Source organism: Triturus cristatus, chromosome 4_2 (genome assembly GCF_964204655.1).
Source record: "Triturus cristatus chromosome 4_2, aTriCri1.1, whole genome shotgun sequence".
NCBI classification, from domain to species: Eukaryota; Metazoa; Chordata; class Amphibia; order Caudata; family Salamandridae; genus Triturus; species Triturus cristatus.
The window spans coordinates 797,430,938-797,449,635 of NC_140586.1; the positions used below are offsets into that span (position 1 = coordinate 797,430,938).

The 18,698-nt window shown below is 42.2% G+C and overlaps 1 protein-coding gene across 3 annotated transcripts in view; it reads right to left on the bottom strand.

The window, feature by feature from the left end:
- Window positions 1–18,698, bottom strand: part of LOC146835070 (vitamin D3 hydroxylase-associated protein-like) — a 562,514-nt gene that overhangs the window by 159,594 nt on the left and 384,222 nt on the right. The gene's annotated exons all lie outside the window — the stretch shown is intronic.

The window sequence follows — 18,698 nt, forward strand, 5'->3', positions numbered from 1 at the left end:
ATGTCATGAGTGATGTCACTGACCATGTCATTAGTGATGTAATATGTGACGTCATCAGCAGTGCATTGCGGGCGCGCGAGTTATAGTTAGCTGAACTAACTATAACGGGGGAATTTCAATGGTTTTGTACGAGTGAAAAGTCCAGCTAACTATAACGCCCCTGAAACCTATGGTTCTTTTGGTGAATTTCTAAGGTTTTTTAAATGCTAATTCCTAACTATAACGTGCCTGAAACCTATGGATTTTTCAGTGAATTTCAAAGGTTTTTTAAATGCAAATTTCTAACTATGCCTACAGAGATAGGACATATGAAGAAAGAAGAAACAAATGCACAGAAAGAAAAAAAAGAAATGCAGAAAGAAGCAACAGAAGTCCTCAAAGACGAAGAAAAGTGCAGGAAGAAGGATAACGTGCAGAAAGAACAAACAGAAGAGCAGAAAGAAGCCTTGTTGCAAAATCATCCTGTACCCTCAACTTTTTCAGATGGATACTGGTGTTAACTGAGTCTGACTAACCAGTCCTAGAGCTAGTGCTATGTTAAAAGACACTCAGAATACAGTGAAAACACCTACATACACTAGGGAACACTATGCGTTGGGGTCCCCCTGTGATCAGCATGACCTCCTCTGTAAGCCCCTAGTATATAATAGGGCAGCGAATTAAAACTACCTCTTACAACGCGCCACAGGGCGTGTTTGCACATGTCACTTCAGGACCCGTTCCCTCACTTCCCCACTGTGTAAACACACCCTGTGGCCGTTTTAAGTTGGGAAATTAAGTCCCCTTGAATCCTGAGGGTCCCAAGGGTCCAACTAGACCACTAGGTACCTCCAGTAAGCGCCACAGAGCTGCGTTGCAGAGAGATGTAAGTAGGGGCACGGCCTAGACCACCTCTCTGCAACGCAGCACAGTGGCGCTTACTGGAAGCACCTGGTGGGCTAGTTGGCCCCCAGGGTCCCTCAAGATTGAAGGGGAATTATTTCCCCAACTTAAAACGCGCCACAGGGCTTGTTTGCACACGTTAACTCAGGCCCCGTCCCCTCCCTTCACCACTGTGTAAACATGCCCTGTGGCCGTTTTTAGTTGGGAGATTACATTTATTTGAATCCCGAGGGTCCCTAGGGTCCAACTAGCCCACTAGTTACCTCCAGTAAGTGCCACAGAGCTGCATTGCAGAGAGGTGTAAAAAGTGGCACGGCCTGGACCACCTCTCTGCAACGCAGCTCAGTGGCACTTACTGGAAGCACCTGGTGGGCTAGTTAGCCCCCAGGGGCCCTCAGGATTGAAGGGGAATTATTTCCCCAACTTAAAACGCGCCATACGGCGTGTTTGCACACGTCACCTCAGGCCCCGTCCCCTCCCTTTACCACTGTGTAAACGTCCCCTCCCGTCCCCTCCCTTCCCCACTGTGTAAACACGCCCTGTGGCCGTTTTTTAAGTTGGGAGCTTAAGTCCCCTTGAATCCTGAGGATCCCTAGGGGCACAATAGCCCACTAGGTACGTCCAGTAAGCGCCATTGCAACGCAGAGCAGTGGCGCTTACTGGAAAAACCTGGTGGGCTAGTTGGCCCCCAGGGTCCCTCAGGATTGAAAGGGAATTATTTCCCCAACTTAAAACGCGCCACAGGGCGTGTTTGCACACGTCACCTCAGGCCCCATCCCCTCCCTTCACCACTGTGCAAACGCGCCCTGTGGCCGTTCTGAGTTGAGAGATTAAGTCCCCTTGAATCCTAAGGGTCCCTATGGTCAAACTAGCCCACTAGGTACCTCCAGTAAGCGCCACAGAGCTGTGTTGCATAGAGGTGTAAAAAGGGGCGTGGCGTCAGAACACCTGTCTGCAACGCAGCTCCCTGGAGATACCTGTTGGGCTAGTTGGCCTTCAGGGACCCTCAGTATTGAAGGGGAATTAATTCCCCAACTTACAACTGATCAGGGGGCGCATTTGCAGAGTGCTGCAAGGAGGGGGCGTGGCCTCCGACGTGATGCCGGTCTTTTATTAACTTTATTTTTTTAAGAAGGAGGGCTGTGTGGCCCCCCTTCTTTTTCTAATTTACTGGCCCTGGGGACCCCATCCCCCAGGGCCTGCACCCTCATTTTTTTTGTTGAAAAAAATTCATTTGGCCCTCCCAAGGCCTTAATCGGCCCCGGGGACCCCAACCCCCGGGTCATGGCCTTTTTAAAAAAAAAATTCTTTAGGAGGGGGCCGCGTTGCCCCCCTCCTCAGGCCACTTATGGCCCCGGGGACCCCATCCCCCGGGGCCGGCCTTTGTTTTTTATTATTATTTTTTTAAATATATTTATAGAAACACCTAGGACATGCTTGACAAACCGTATGTACCTATCACCATGACGATTTGCATGATATTCATTAAAAGGCGACTATGCATAGAATGAATCCACATGGAATGTATTTACACCGCTGACGTGTCTGAAGCCCTACCGTGCCTAATTCCGGCGCCCCCGCCAGTTGGTACTCTCCAAGTAGACACCCTTGTTGTTTATTTATACAAACATGGGTAGCTATTGACGGGCACATTTAATATACACGCACACCAAGCCATTCAAAGGGGATTCGACAAAAATTCGACCAAACTATGCAAGAAACCCCCCTCACGGTTATTAAAACACACATCCACCGCCGGATGTGTAATACTTTTTATTTTACTCTCTGGAAAGGAGACGAACCTCACTTGAGAGTCACAGCGTGCTCCTGGCTGAGCCCAATGCTACGTTACACCCACCAGTGCCCGCCGAGTGCCTCACACCTCTGTGTTGTATTTCACCAGCTAGTGCGTATGCTATGACACTCTCTAGCCCATGTGCACTGTAACACCACCTCGTGAATATGTCATGCCACACTTGCCTTCGCACGGGTTATATTGCCCCATCTAACATGCCTTCCTCGATGCCTATGTTATAACGCACAGGGCTATGCCATACATATTACAATCTGGGATCCATATCTTTGTCACAGTGCATATGCAACGTTACACTCCCCAGCACATATTTTATATTACAACTTTAGAGACTAGTTAGGTTACACAACACTGCCCTGTGCATATTACACTCCAAGGCGCATATCGCATAGCACGCGCTAGTGCCTGTGCTATCTCGCGCTCTCCAATGAATCTGTCATTGCGCACAATGTATTGCATATTATATTTCATGCCCCGGTTCATCTTATATCACACTTTTTGGTGCATAGTTTATACCATATACTATATCTAGTTTTCATTTTCAATCGTGCGCTCAGGACTATGTTCTATATAACACTTCGTCCTCCTACCCTTTTCATGGGCATTACATTTTGCGATGGGGGGTGGAGGGTCAGGGGGTGTTTCTGCCAAGTGAGCCCGGAGTCACAGTCACAAACGTCCTCTTCTTCCTGAATAAAAGTGAGATTAGGCTGCATACTTGTTCATATTTTAAGTAGTTCGCACAGACACACATTTTAAAAACAATAAAGTTCCTAATACCCACCTTCTCTGAACAGTTAGCTTGCTGCCCCATCCACCTCTTCCCTATCCTCTGTTCTCTGTTGTCTGAATCCATGGACTAGCCTCCTCCCTCCTGCCATGCATGGTCTGATGTGCTGCCACTGCCCTCCATTTAGCATGATGTACCAGTCCACTCCTCCTGCCCTCCATTGCCCAATTCTATCGCCCATCATTGACCTCCTGCTTAGCCTCTGTGCTTAGCTTGCTGCCCCTATTCTCCTTCCCCCTGCCCTCCGATGTCTTTGTGCATGCCCCTGCTCCATCCTTTTTGCCCACCATGTTCCATGGACCTGCCACTCCTATCTTCTCTGAGTGTTCTGTTGAGCTGCCACTCCCCTCCCACCTGCCTAGCATTGTCAGATGACTGTAACCTGTCCCTGCCACCTCCACCCTGCCTGTCGACATGTCATGCCCCTATCCCCTTCCTCCTGGCCTCCATGGTCCATTTTACTGCCACACCCTTCTGCCCTCCCTGGTCTGTTGTGCTGCAACTGCTCCTCCTGCCTGCCCCGCGCGGTCTGTTGTGAGGCCCCTTCCCCTGAACTCTCTTGTCTGTCCCCAGGTCCTGACCCTCCCTTCTATCCTCCATGGTCCGTTGTGCATGCCCCTGCACCCTCCTTCTTGCCCATCATAGACATTGTGCTGCCACTAACCCTCCCGCTTGCCATGCATGGTCTTCTGTGCTGCCATGGCCCCTCCCACCTTCCCTGTGTGGTCAGCTAGCTGCCCCTGACCCCCACCCACCTTCCCTCCATGGTCTATGTGTATGCCATCATAGTCTCATTGTTTCTAGTGCCCATCCTGCCTGATCTCCATGGTCATCTTGCTGCTCCCTCCCTGCCCCCTTGCCACCAGCCCTCTGTTTCCATGTGCAGACCCCTATTCCCTCCCTCCTGGCTTGTCTGTTATATTGTAATGCCCCTGATCCGTCCCTCCTGCACTTTATGGTCTGTTATGCCGCAGCTTTCTCTCCTGTCTGTCCATTATGGTCAGCTAGCTACCATTGCCTCTTTCCCCTCTATTCTCTGTTGTCCATGTGCATGGTCCTATCCCCTCCCTATTGCTTTCTATGGATTGTTGTGCTGCACTCCCGTCCCGCATGCCCTGTGTGGTGTATTGTGCAGCTGCAATCCCTGATGCCTGCCCTGTAGGGTCAGTTTGGTGCACCTCTCATGTCCCTCCTGTCCTCTGTTATCCGAGTCCATGTCCCTACCCCAATTCCTCCTGCCTACCATGATCCAATGTACCATACTTGCGAACATTTGAGCTTGGTAAGAGGGAGATTTTGAAAAAAAACTGGGGTATTGATTTTCCCCTTTGAGTTACATTGAAAAAGAGGAGATTGTACACAGGAGACAGATCAAATAAAGCCCATTTGGGCTTAAAAACATTGGACGTTTCCTGGCTGAAACGGGTCTGTTGGCATGTATGGTTGTACTACCACTGCCTATTCCTTCTGCCCACAATGGTCTATTATATTGCCACAGCCTCTCTTGCCAGTCCTGTATTGTTGGTTTGTTGCCCCTGCTCCCCTTTCCACTGCCCTCCATAGTCTGTTGTGCTGCCACTGCCCTTCCTGCCTGCCCAGTGTGGTCAAATGATTGCCTCTGCACTCTCCTACCTGCCTTCAATTTTCAGAGTCCGTGCCCCTGGCCTCTGCCTCGCAACAGTATCCCAATGAACAACTAGATTGCTAACATTCTATATTTATTACAAAAGTGTGGAACGCCTGACGTCACCTTGATGTAATCAAAACTGTAATACCTAGTACATTTCCTTTAGAAATTACATATATGAGAGGGTCTTATTTGCATCAAAATTATGGTTAGTGCTCTAAAAAAATAAAATGAGGACATATTTTCTGAGTTTTCAAATAGCGACAAAGAACTTTTAAATTATTTGTAATCTTTATGTTTTTTTATCCAGGTGACCACTTGATTAAATGTTGCACCGAGGGGAGAGGATGTGGTGTTACTTCCTGAGCTGCAGACTTTGCAACTGGGGAACCAGGCTGGAGTTTCTGCTTCAGCTCAACATTCTGTGATTCTGGTCAAATCACTTAATCTCCTTATGTCTACAACCAAAATTAATTTGATCTTGTGTGATGTAACCAATGCTCATGTAAAGCACTCCAATACCTGACAAGTCTGCACTATATAAAACTGCAAATACACAAAAAATAAGTGTTTTGCACACTTCTGTCATTGGGCTACATGTGGGCTACATCTGGGTGATATTTGTGCTGCATTTGGGCTCTTTTGTCTCTGATGGCCATCTTGGGAGATTTATTTGTTATGAAGTTCCTAATTTCCTCATTTACTGCAGTTTCCTCAGTAGGAAATGCTTTCAGTTTTTTACTTTGATTCCATCAAGAAGGTATTCAGATATGTCACACATTTGCCATAAATTCTGAATGTTAGCACTCTAGTTGCTCATTAGATCACTGTAGTAAAGCTACTGCTCACCACGGAAGTCTACTGCTGGTATTAAAAGTGCATGTTTCAGTCTGCATATCAGAATTTTTTAATGAAATAGAAGAGGATTTGAGAAGTCACTCAAAATGTGCCCTAATTTTTCTTTCTTCAGCACTAATCATAATTTCTATGGCAAAATGAACCCACTCATTGAGTTCCTTTTTAAATTAAATGTTTTAAGTGTTACCAGTTTATTGCAATCAAGATGGCTTCAGGTGTGCCATACTTTTGTCATAAGTAAGACAGTAAGCGCTCTAGTTGTTCTTAAGAACACTCTGGGACATTCTGTCATTGGGCTATACTTGGGCTACATCTGGGTGATATTTGGGTTATATTTGGGCTCTTTTGTCTCTGGTGGTCATCTTGGGAGATTTATTTGTTATGAAGTTTCCTAATTTCCTCATTTACTGCAGTCTCCTCAGTAGGAAATACTTTCAGTTTTTTATTTTGGTTCCATCAAGAAGGCATTCAGATGTGTGACACATTTGCCATAAATTCTGAATGTTAGCACTCTAGTTGCTCATTAGATCACTGTAGTAAAGCTACTGCTCACCAGGGAAGTCTGCTGCTGGTATTCAAAGTGCTTGTTTCAGTCTGCATGTGAGAATTTTTTTATGAAATAGAAGAGGATTTGAGAAGTCAAAATGTGCCCTAATTTTTCTTTCTGCGGCGCTAATCATAATTTCTATGGCAAAATGAACCCCCTCATTTTGTTCCTTTGTAAATTAAATGTTTTAAGTGTTGCCACTTTATTCCAATCAAGATGGCTACAGGTGTGCTATACTTTTGTCATAAGTAAGACTGTTAGCGCTCTAGTTGTTCGTTAGAACACTCTGGGACATTCTGTCATTGGGCTATACTTGGGCTACATCTGGGTGATATTTGGGCTACATTTGGGCTCTTTTGTCTCTGGTGGCCATCTTGGGAGATTTATTTGTTATGAAGTTTCCTAATTTCCTCATTTACTGCAGTCTCCTCAGTAGGAAATACTTTCAGTTTTTTACTTCGGTTCCATCAAGAAGGCATTCAGATGTGTCACACATTTGCCATAAATTCTGAATGTTAGCACTCTAGTTGCTTATTAGATCACTGTAGTAAAGCTACTGCTCACCAGGGAAGTCTGCTGCTGGCAAAGTGCATGTTTCAGTCTTCATTTTGTTCCTTTTTAAATTAAATGTTTTAAGAGTTACCACTTTATTCCAATCAAGATGGCTTCAGGTGTGCCATATGTTTGTCATAATAGGACTGTTAGCGCTCTAGTTGTTCTTTAGAACACTCTGGGAAGCTGCAGTAGAACACAAAGGAATCAACTGACAGTCTCTGCCCTTGTTGGATGTACATGTTTTACTGAGAATGTCAGACTTCATTATCACATCAATGAGAAAGATAATGTGAATTTACAGAAAATATGCTCTCAGTTTAGCTTATAGATCATCTTCCAGACCTCTGTGGGAAAAGCATGAGAAAATAGTTTTCTCTCAAACATGATTCATGATATCACAGCAGAAGGCTTTTTCACATGGTAAAATCCCCTTAGAACACACCACAATTCCGAAAATGAGTATGGTACCATCAACAAATGATTTATAATGTAACTAAAGTCTTAAAACCTTCTATTAACTGCAATGCTTTTTAATTAGGTGCTATCATGTATATTGGTCCCAAGATGGCTGCCAACACTTCTTGGATGACGTACTGACAGCCAATCCGATCTCACGATGAGATGTGTGGTTAGGCTCCGCCCAGATATATATGTGATTTTACTTTTGATTTTCTCAGGAACTACTGAACGGATTTACACCATTTAAGCAAAAGGCAAGAGTCTGAACTGAGGACTACCTCTTTGCCAAATTTGGTGTAATTCTGTTCAGCAGTTCAGGCTGTAGCTGCGTCAACAGGTCCTATGGGAAAATGCATGGGGAAAACGTGTTTTGGGGTCCCCCTTTTTTCTCGGCCCCCGCTTGACGAATCACCGTGAACTTTTCAGGATAGGAACGGACCGGAGCTGGCCAAAAGTTTGGAAAATTTCGCGAAGATTTGTCAATCGGCTATATATATATATATATATATATATATATATATATTCACTGAAAAAACCATAGGTTTCAGGGGCGTTATAGTTAGCTGGACATTTCCCTCGTTCAAAACCCTAGAAATTCCCCTGTTATAGTTAGTTCAGCTAACTATAACTTGTGCCCCCGCAATGCACTGCTGATGACATCACATATTACATCACTCATGACATGGTCAGTGACATCACTGATGACATCACTGTGACATCTCAAATGACATCACTGATGACATCACTGATGACATCATCCAGTGACTGTGTGTTTCTGTACATTTTAAATATGTTTTATATATTTATAGTGAAAGGCCTGTGGAAGAATGAGTGGCTGTGCATGGATGATTTTCTAGGTGCGTAACTGACTCTATAAGTGAGTCATTAAATGTATCTTACTGCAGACTAGTGACTAAACTGTGTGAATGTCTGTATGTTTCTTTCTGTTGGTGTATACGTGGCTGCATGGTTTTGTGAATAGCTATATGAGTGTCTATATGGGTTATCGATTGGTTGTCTGAGTATCTGTATGGGTGCCTGAGTGTTTGTGTGGGTAGGCTGTGTGACTCTGTGCATAGATGTGTGAGTGGGTGATTCTATGGCTGCATGGTTTTAAGAGTGCATCTGTGATGAACTGTATGGTTGAGTGAGTGTATGTATGGGTGTGTTAGGGATTGAATGTATATCTCAGTGGTACATTTGTGACTAACTACATATGTGAAAGGCAGTATATATGCGTGTAAGAGTATATAAGTGGGTATATGTGAGAGTGTGTGATTGTGAGAGTGGCTCTATGGATGAGTGTGTGCTTGTATCAATGATTGTATAAGAGCGTAAGAATGTGGTACTATTTTTATGAGTAAGTGAACTTGAGTGTGTATAACTGCATAGGTGAGTAAATGGGAGTGTGATTAATTATTTGCATGACTGACTAGGTGTGAGAGTACCTCTATGGATAATTGGTGGTGTGTGAGTGTCTATGTAGGTGTATAAATGCATATGATAGTCTTGTACGGAGCGACTGTAAGTATGAGTGACTGTACATGTGAATGAGTGGATGTGTATGTAGACCTAAGAGTTAATAAGTGGGTATGTAGTTATTGGTATTGGAGTATCTATTGTTTTGAGAATGGCCGTCTGAAATTTTGAGTTTGTGTATCAACGGTTAAATTAGGGTGTGAGAAGGTGTACTAATTTATCACATAGATGACGTCAGTAGTGATGTCATCAGTGATGTCATTTGAGATGTCATCAGTGATGACATCAGTGATGTCACTGACCATGTCATGAGTGATGTAATATGTGACGTCATCAGCAGTGCATTGCGGGGGCGCGAGTTATAGTTAGCTGAACTAACTATAACAGGGGAATTTCGAGGGTTTTGTACGAGGGAACTGTCCAGCTAACTATAACGCCCCTGAAACCTATGGTTTTTTCAGTGAATTTCAAAGGTTTTTTAAATGCCAATTCCTAACTTTAACGTGCATGAAACCTATGGTTTTTTCAGTGAATTTCAAAGGTTTTTTAAATGCTAATTCCTATCTATAACTTATCTCTAAAGATATCATGCTTAATGATTTTGATTGGATTTCAATATTTTTCAAATTCAGTGTGTCAATTTCATTAATTATTGTGGAGAGGTGTGGCTCACTGGTTGTGGAGAGGTGTGGCTCACTGGTTAGAGGCGGCAGACCCGTAAGCAGAGATTCGGCCAGGGACCAGGGTTCAATTCCCGATGCGGCAGGGTCGTGGACCAGGGTCAAAAAACGGACTCGATAATTCTTGCCTCGGTACCTACTCTAACCAGGAACACACTCGGCAACTCTGGGCATTAAGCTTGCCTCATCTCTACAACGGCCCCCCACAGACGCCGGGGATGCCTGGTTTCACCTTGGAGATACCCAGAAAGGGACCATCTCACAGGGAAAGCCAGGACGGGTTCCCCAGCGGTCTTCAGCGCCGGGACACCTCCTTGTGAGGTAGCTGTTCGCGCTCTACAAAATGCTGTATTATTATTATTATTAATTATGATTTTTTTTTTAAAGACTTTTTTATCACCATTTTTTAAACATATTTCTTCAATTAATTCTTTTAAAAATTAAAAAATATTATTTGAACTTAATGGGTTTTTCAAACATTTTTTTTATATTTTTCAAAATATTTTTTTAACTATAAGTGCAAAACTTTATTTCAGATATATATTTTTTCAATGTTTTTGAATCCGCACACCCTAAGCGCACCATTCACGATCAAGTACGCGATAGCATCCGCGCATGGTATGCGTTGGGTACGTGTTTAGTGCGCGATCGCTATGCGACCGGTACGAGACTCCCAGCCTATACGCGATACGTTCGATGTACGTAACGCGACAACTACGCGATTCTGCGATGCGTCATATGCGTCCGTGACGCGGTAGGTCCGCGGATCCTGCGAAGTATTTAACATTTAAAAAAACATATTTATGTATTGCATGTGAATATTAATTGAGGACAAACTCTAAACTAGTCTTAAAACTAATATATTTTGACATCCAATCCTATATTTCTTTTTAATTCAATTTCGCGTATGCGCGCTGGGTGCGTGCTGCGTAAGCGCTCGGTGCGCGGATCCCATGTGAACTGCAAAAAAAGAGATTTGATTGGTTCATTACACTTCCTCTTCTAACTATTGATAGACCCCACCCATTTCAATCATTCTTCTTTGAGCTTCTTCGGAGAACCATCTCTTTAGAGAGAAGAAATTTTTTTTAGACTAAGTATACACTTAGTTCTAACTTTTTGCTACCAAAAATGGCTTCAGGGCAGCAGGCATCACTTGCATCACTTCAAACCTCTGAGGATGAATTTTTGCCAGAGGAACCACACAAAAAACGGTTCGCTTCAGTGGTGTGGAAATTTTTTACTTTTCCCAAAGGACAGAATAAGACCATTGCCACCTTGGTCACATGTAAGATTTGCAAAAGAGTCTTATCGAGAGGGGATCCTACCAAGAAATACTCTTGCAGCACGGCAAGTATGATGAAGCACATGAGGAGCCTTCATCCAAACAATCTTGCATGTGAAGAGTGCCGACGGATGAGAGACACTCCTGCTCCTGCGCCATCCACCTCATCGCAGCCGAGCACGTCAAGAGTGCATCCCTCAGACCAATCCTTGGACATCCGTCCTCAATTTAAATTTTTAATAGTGCTCTGCACTAAGTGCAATAAGACTTTGTGCTATGGCGAGCAGTCAATCGACCTCATCTGCCGCCGGCAGGAAAGTCATATTTGCTAGTTTTTTTTTTGTTTTTTTTTTACTGTTCCCTGAAGTTCATTGTTTGGTTTCTTCTGTTTTTTTTTTCTTCAGAAAAACCACAAAAATCACAAAATTGTTCAGAAAACCCCAGAAAAAAACATAAAAGAAGAAAGAAGAAGAAAAAAAAAGTTCTTGTAAGAACTAACTTTCCTGGTTTAAAAAAAGAGCTACATTTCTTTGTTAGTGTGTGAAAGTTTAGATGAATGTATGTGTAGTACGTAATTGACTGAATGAATGCATTAGTAGTGTATGGTGAATGTATAAGTGCAGAACTATGAGGAAGTGCTGCAGCGTCACACAGTAACCTCTTTAACTACAGTGTGCTGTAGTACTTCCGAAGCACAGGGATGGAACATATGTACATAAATATGTTGCAAATCTATGCTCCTCTCTGCACGGCTGCTTAAACTGCAGCCATGTGGTGACACAGGCACCCTTGCACCATAGTGCAAGGATATCTGTGTCATGTGCTGTTTGTTTTTCTGCAGGAAGACACACCTTCCTGCACAAAAACAATGAGAAAATGTATTTTTCTCCTTCAATGTATGCTGAACATTTCAGGATGCATTGAAGATATACAAATGTGGAGAAATGAAAACAATTCTCCTTGTTGTGCTTTCTTACACCAATTTTAGAATGGTGCAGCATTCACACACATATCGAGATTCATGATTTCTGATAAATCTAGACATGTGTCTTGTTCTATGAGTATTCAGTGCAATCATGCACAACAACACTTATAGAACACCCTTTCAACGCAAAGTGGTGTGCATAATAAGGTTGTATTTACATGGAGTATAAAAAGTGCACAGAGTGCCTTTTCCTCTCTTTGTAAATATGAAAGAGTGTCTTGCGCAATAACTATGTTACAAAAAGTGACATATTTCCGTTTTTAAAATTCCTTGCGAATGATAGAAGGTAAGCACAGAGTTTTGTCTGCAAAGATGTTCAAAGAAGAATGATTGAAATAATTGCGGTCCTTCAATAGCTAAAATAGGAAATATTATGAACCCCTGAAATCTCTTTTTTTGCAGGTCACATGATATCTGATTATGGTCAGACTTCAAAACTACATAGGTATAAACAGAGTGTTTTTAGAAACATGTTTCAACTTTGTAGCTTCTTGCAGACCTCCTCATTCTGCATATTGAGACTTAGTTAAACTTACCTTCACAGTAATAGGAATAAAAAATGGTACACATTTTTTTCACATTTTCATTCCAATCTAAATTCATAAAAATTGCTTATTTTAAAATTTGAATCTGTGAAAGAAAAGGAAAAAAAATTTATAACATGTAATAATACATTTTTTACAACACAGCATACTTTCCACAAAGTAATTTTTTAGCCTTTTTTGCTGTTCTCAGAATATATTAAATTTCACTAAAATAGTGATTTCAATCGTACTCATCACTTAACGGCGGGCAAAAAAAAAAACAATCTCAAAGATTGTTAAAAAAACCCCAACATGCTATTCTCAAAAAAAAAAAACAAGATACAAATCACAGATATATAAAATGCATATAGCTAACAAAATGTCCTAAGTTTAACTTACAAAAACTGTAAATGTTGTCGCTTTAAAATATTCACCGAATCTAAGGATGAATTTTTGGAGGATGCACCACGCCCACAACGTTTTCCTTCAGTGGTGTGGAAATTTTCTACTTTTCTCAAGGGGCAAGCAAAGACCAATGCCACCTTCGTCACGTGCAAGATTTGCAAAAGAGTTCTGTTACGAGGGGATCCTAACAAAAAATACTCGTGCGGCACGGCAAGTATGATGAAACACCTAAGGACCCTTCATCCAAACAATCTTGCACGAGAAGAGTGCAAACAGATGAGAAACACTCCTGTTCTGTATCTGTAAAAAAGAATCACAAATAAATGTATATTAATAACTTTCAAATTTATACTATTCCATTACTGTACAAACACATTTTATATAATAACTGACTAAGAAACTATAGCCCTGAACCACAAGTGTGACGATGGTTAAAACACTACTTGCATAGTGCATACTACTTTGAAGCAGTTCATGCCCTAAAGCCTACCTCACTAAAAGACTACATGCTTACTGACTCAATGATTACAGTACTATAAGGAGACACACTGGGTGAGTGACAGGGTGTTTGCTAGAAGTGTATGAATACTAACTAGGGAATTGAAGGTGTGAAAGACAACTGTGTAGGTGATTAGAGGACTGCATCCATACTGGATAGGCATTTAAAGCAGTCCGTGTGCTAAGGCCTGGCTCACTGCATGAGTTCTTGGGTACTGACTGAATGATTAGAGTACAGCAAGGAGAGTGCCTAGGTGAATTTATAAGTGGTAGGCTTTTCGCACAGGGAATGGATTAGTACTTGGTACTGAATGGGTCACTAGAGGAGTGCAAAGGGAGTGACAGGATGTTTGCTGGACTGTATGGATACTGACTAGGGAATTGAAAGTGTGAAAGACAAGTGTCTAGGTGGTTAGAAGACTGCATACATAGTGGATAGGGCTTTGAAGCAGTCCATGTGCTAAGGCCTGGCTCAGTGCATGAATACTTAGGCATTGACTGAATGATTACAGTACTGCAAATATAGTATCTTAGTGACTTTATAAGTGTTTGTGTTTTGGCACAGTGAATGGATTAGTACATGGTGCTGAATGGGTCACTAGAGGACTACAAAGGGAGTTACAGGGTGTTTCCTGGTAGTGTATGGATACTGACTAGCGAATTGAAAATGTGAAAGACAAGTGTATAGTATGTTAGAAGACTGCATGCATACTGCATAGACATTTGAAGCAATCTATGTGGTAATGTATGGTTCACAACATGAGTACTTTGAAACTGATTAAATCATCAGACTACTGCTAGGTTAGTGCCTGGGTAAAACTTTTAAATTTTCAGTTCTGGCACAGTGAAGAGAATAGTACATGGTACTGCACTTTAATGTCAAACCTTGACTCATTTTATCAATGCATAAGCAAAGAATAGCTTCTAAAGCTACTAAAACTTGACAACATGACCGATTTTAAAACAGTTATCTGTCATCAAATACATTATGTTACCAAATGCTTCTCTCACAATCCTCACCCAAATGTACACAGACTCACAGTGTGATTTCAGACAAGCAACACTATTCCTAGCAGTTTACCAAAACTCATTCACTAGTCTCGAAGAGGTAATGGTACTGCACACAGTCTACATATTTAAGTGCAGCACATTAGTGCCAAAGCATGACTCATTTAATCGACGCATAAGCAAAGATTGGCTTCTAATGCTACTAAAACTTGACAACATTACAGGTTTTAAAAGAGTTATCTGCTAAAAAATACACGATGTTACCAAATGCTTCTCTCACAGTGGTTCCCAAATGCACACAGACTCACGGTGTGATTCTAGACAACAACCACTATACCTAGGAGTTTACAAAAAATCATTCACTACTGTGGAACTGATAAGGGAACTGCACACAATCTACATATTTCAGGACTGCACTTTTGTGTCAAAGCCTAACTCATTTAATCAAAGTATAATCAAAAACTGCCTTCTAATGCTACTAAAACTTGACAACAAGACAGGTTTTAAAACAATTATCTATCAGCAAATACACAACGTTACCAAATGCTTCTCTCACAGTGGTTCCCAAATGCACACAGACTCACAGTGTGATTCTAGACAAGCACCACTATCCCTAGGAGTTTACCAAAACTCATTCACTACAGTGCAAGTGGTAAGAGAACTGCACACAATTTACATATTTCAAGGACTGCACTTTTGTGTCAAAGCCTAACTCATTTAATCAAAGTATAATCAAAAACTGCCTTCTAATGCTACTAAAACTTGACAACAAGACAGGTTTGAAAACAGTTATCTGTCAGCAAATACATGATATTACCACATACGTCTCTCACAGTGGTTCCCAAATGCACACAGACTCACAGTGTGATTCTAGACAAGCAACACTATCCCTAGCAGCTTACCAAAACTCATTCACTACTGTGCAAGGGGTAAGGAGACTACACACAATCTACATATCAAAGTACAGCACATTAGTGTCAAAGCATGACTTATTTTATCAATGCATAAGCAAAGACTGGCTTCTAATGCTACTAAAACTTGACAACATGACAGGTTTTAAAACAGTTATCTGTCAGCAAATACACAATGTTACCAAATGCTTCTCTCACAGTGGTTCCCAAATGCACACATACTCACTGTGTGATTCTAGACAAACAACACTATCCATTGCACTATACCAAAACAGATTTCTTCATCTAGAAGAAGTACTACATTTTAGTATAGAAACATAACATAACTCATTTCACAAATTCATAAACAATGACTGGTTTCTAATTCTACCAAAATATAAAAACAGCACAGTTATCTGTCTGCAAACACATGAAAAACACAAATGCATTTCACAGAATGGTTTCTACATGCACACACACTGTCAATAAGATTGTAGAGAAAAAAAGTACTCCCTACACTTTTGCAGGAGAAATACATTAGTCTGATTAAAATCAAAATACTCTACGTACATCCCCTCACAATTAAATAACTCACCTTTCAAGTTGTTTTGTAGATTAAGAAGTATATAAGTCACACACCAGACTTTCTTTTATAGAATCTCTGCACTGTGCACCTCTCAGCAAAAACTAAGAATGGAAAAGTTTCCTTTCATTTTTCACACATATACATGTAAACATCAAATCACAATCCTTCACACATACACTCAAAAGCAAACACACATTTCTATTGGTTAAACATTTCAACCCTTTCCAACTGAAATACATTTCAACCCTTCCCCCAATCTGCCTTCTGCCTCTTACCATAGAAAAAGGTCATGAAACACTGCACTGAGCACACAGGTCACAAGTTCAGCACACAATGTTGCTAAACAAGACAGGAAGTGTGCTTAACTTTTCAACATATCATCTTATCATATATAATGTTCCTTACAATCTGTTTTTGTTAACCAATAAGAATCATACCTTTAACACACAGAAATATACACCCTACCTTTCAGTGTAGAAAGTAGTCATACAACCAATGATTTCTTGTCTTTTTAAAAAAAAAAATTCTGTGGATCCGCGCACCCAACGCGAGAGAATCCGTGCACCCAACACGATAGAATGCGCGCACCGTGCGCGCATTTCGCCGTTTTTTTTCCCTTTAATACGGGGGCCCAGGGGGGTCCTTCTGGGACCCCCTAAGCACCTCTAGAGGGTCAGAGTATTTCCATTCTGCCCCCTTTATATGTTTTACACACTTATTCCCCTTGCTTCTTCAGCCTCGCTTCTACCGAGGCAAAAAATGGCAGCCAACAGTTCCTTGTTTTGAATGTAGACAGACACTTAACAGCCAATTAGCATTCAGCACGCGATCGGGAGGGTACGCGCTTGGTTCGGGGATGGTGCGCTTACGGTGCGGGTAGGGTCCGCGGATCCTCCCCTGCCATAGATATTTATGTACTTTTAACTCTAATTTTCTCAAGAACTACTGAACGGATTCACACCATTTATGCAAAAGGCACGAGTCTGAACTAAGGACTATCTCTTTGCCAAATTTGGTGTCATTCCGTTCAGCGGTTCGGGCTGTAGCTGCGACAACAGATCCTATGGGAAACTGCATGGGGAAAACGCGTTTTGGGACCCCCATTTTTTCTCGGCCCCCGCTTGACGAATCACCACAAAACTTTCAGGGTAGGAGCAGAGCAGAGCTGGCCAAAATTTGGAAAATTTTGCGAGGATTCGTCAACCGGCGCCAGACTTATTGGGAATAGAATGTTGCGGATTTCCTATGGAAAATAGGTCCTAACTATAACTATCTACTGGCGACCGCCAGTAGATAATATATATATATATATATATATATATTGGGCAGTGGCAGCCACCAGGGACTGACCCCTGGTTTGGACCTCAGCACGCTCGAAAATGGTGTGCACGGGGTTTGCGGCATACTTCTATTAACGAACCACAACAGGCATCACCCACTGAAGGGAAAGAATTTTGAGGCTGACAAACTCACTACGAGGACCAGAATGCTCTATACTGAAGTCCATCGTGGCGCCCACTAGAGGGAAATCACCGGGAGATAAAATGAGCAATTACCTGGTTCCAGTGCGTGTGTGCGGCCCCAAGATGCCTGAAGATCCTCCTCTGAAGAAGGTCAAAGGTTGGCTGAAATGCATCAGGAACAGCGGAGCTTTTACGTTTGTAAATAAATTTTGAATGTCACCGCGATGTGTGCGACTCACTCTTTCCCCAAAGGAGAGGCTTTTTGTAATATAATGTGGCTTGGTCCTGCCGCGGAGCAACGGACCACCTTTAAAAGCGCGCCAAAACTGACCGCAAATGGACTTTTTTGACTCTGGCGAAAGCTATATGGGCAGTGGCAACCACCAGGGACTGACCCCTGGTTTGGACCTCAGCATGCTCGAAAATGGTGTGCAAGGGGATTGCGGCATACTTCTATTAACAAACCACAACAGGCATCACCCACTGAAGGGAAAGAATTGTGAGGCTGAGAAACTCACTACGAGGACCAGAATGTTCTATACTGCAGTCCATTGTGGCGCCCACTAGAGGGAAATCACTGGGAGATAAAATGAGCAATTACCTGGTTCCAGTGCGTGTGTGCGGCCCCAAGATGCCTGAAGCTCCTCCTCTGAAGAAGGCCAAAGGTTGGCTGAAATGCATCAGGAACAGCGGAGCTTTTACGTTTGTAAATACATTTTGAATGTCACCGCGATGTGTGCAACTCGCTCTCTTTCCACAAAGCAGAGGCTTTTTGTAATATATATATATTCCCACCAAACTGAGACCCCTAAGAAATTTTGATTGGTTTTTATTCCTGCCATCCATCTTGGCCTGCTGAATACTTAGGGGCTTATTTACCAGCCCCTTGCGCCACCGGTAAGTCACTTTTCCCATGTTAAAAATGACGCAAAAGTGGCGCAAGGGGCTTGTAAATCTGCCCCGTAGTATATAGCTTATCAATAGTGGAGTTACACAAAAGTGTCCTCTAATTATTAGTTAATCCCACTCTTCTTGGGATCTGTTCCTTTTATTTTCTGCTTGAATAATCAGAACCAAGCCTAGTCTCAATCTACTTGACATACATCACCTGGAATTTTTCCTGCAGGCCATAGGACTGCACTAGCTCATCAGGTCTGGTATTCTACCTGATTGAAGAGCCGGAAGAAGGTAGAGAATCACACATTGAATCCAAGATATATAATGTATGTTAATCATCAATAAATTGGACTCCTTTTTAATCTAATATTCAACTGGAATTCCTCATTTGAATTTTTTTATCTTGTTTGTAGCTTCAATCATTCACATTGTTAAGATGCTGACTTCACTAATGTTAGTCAATCAAC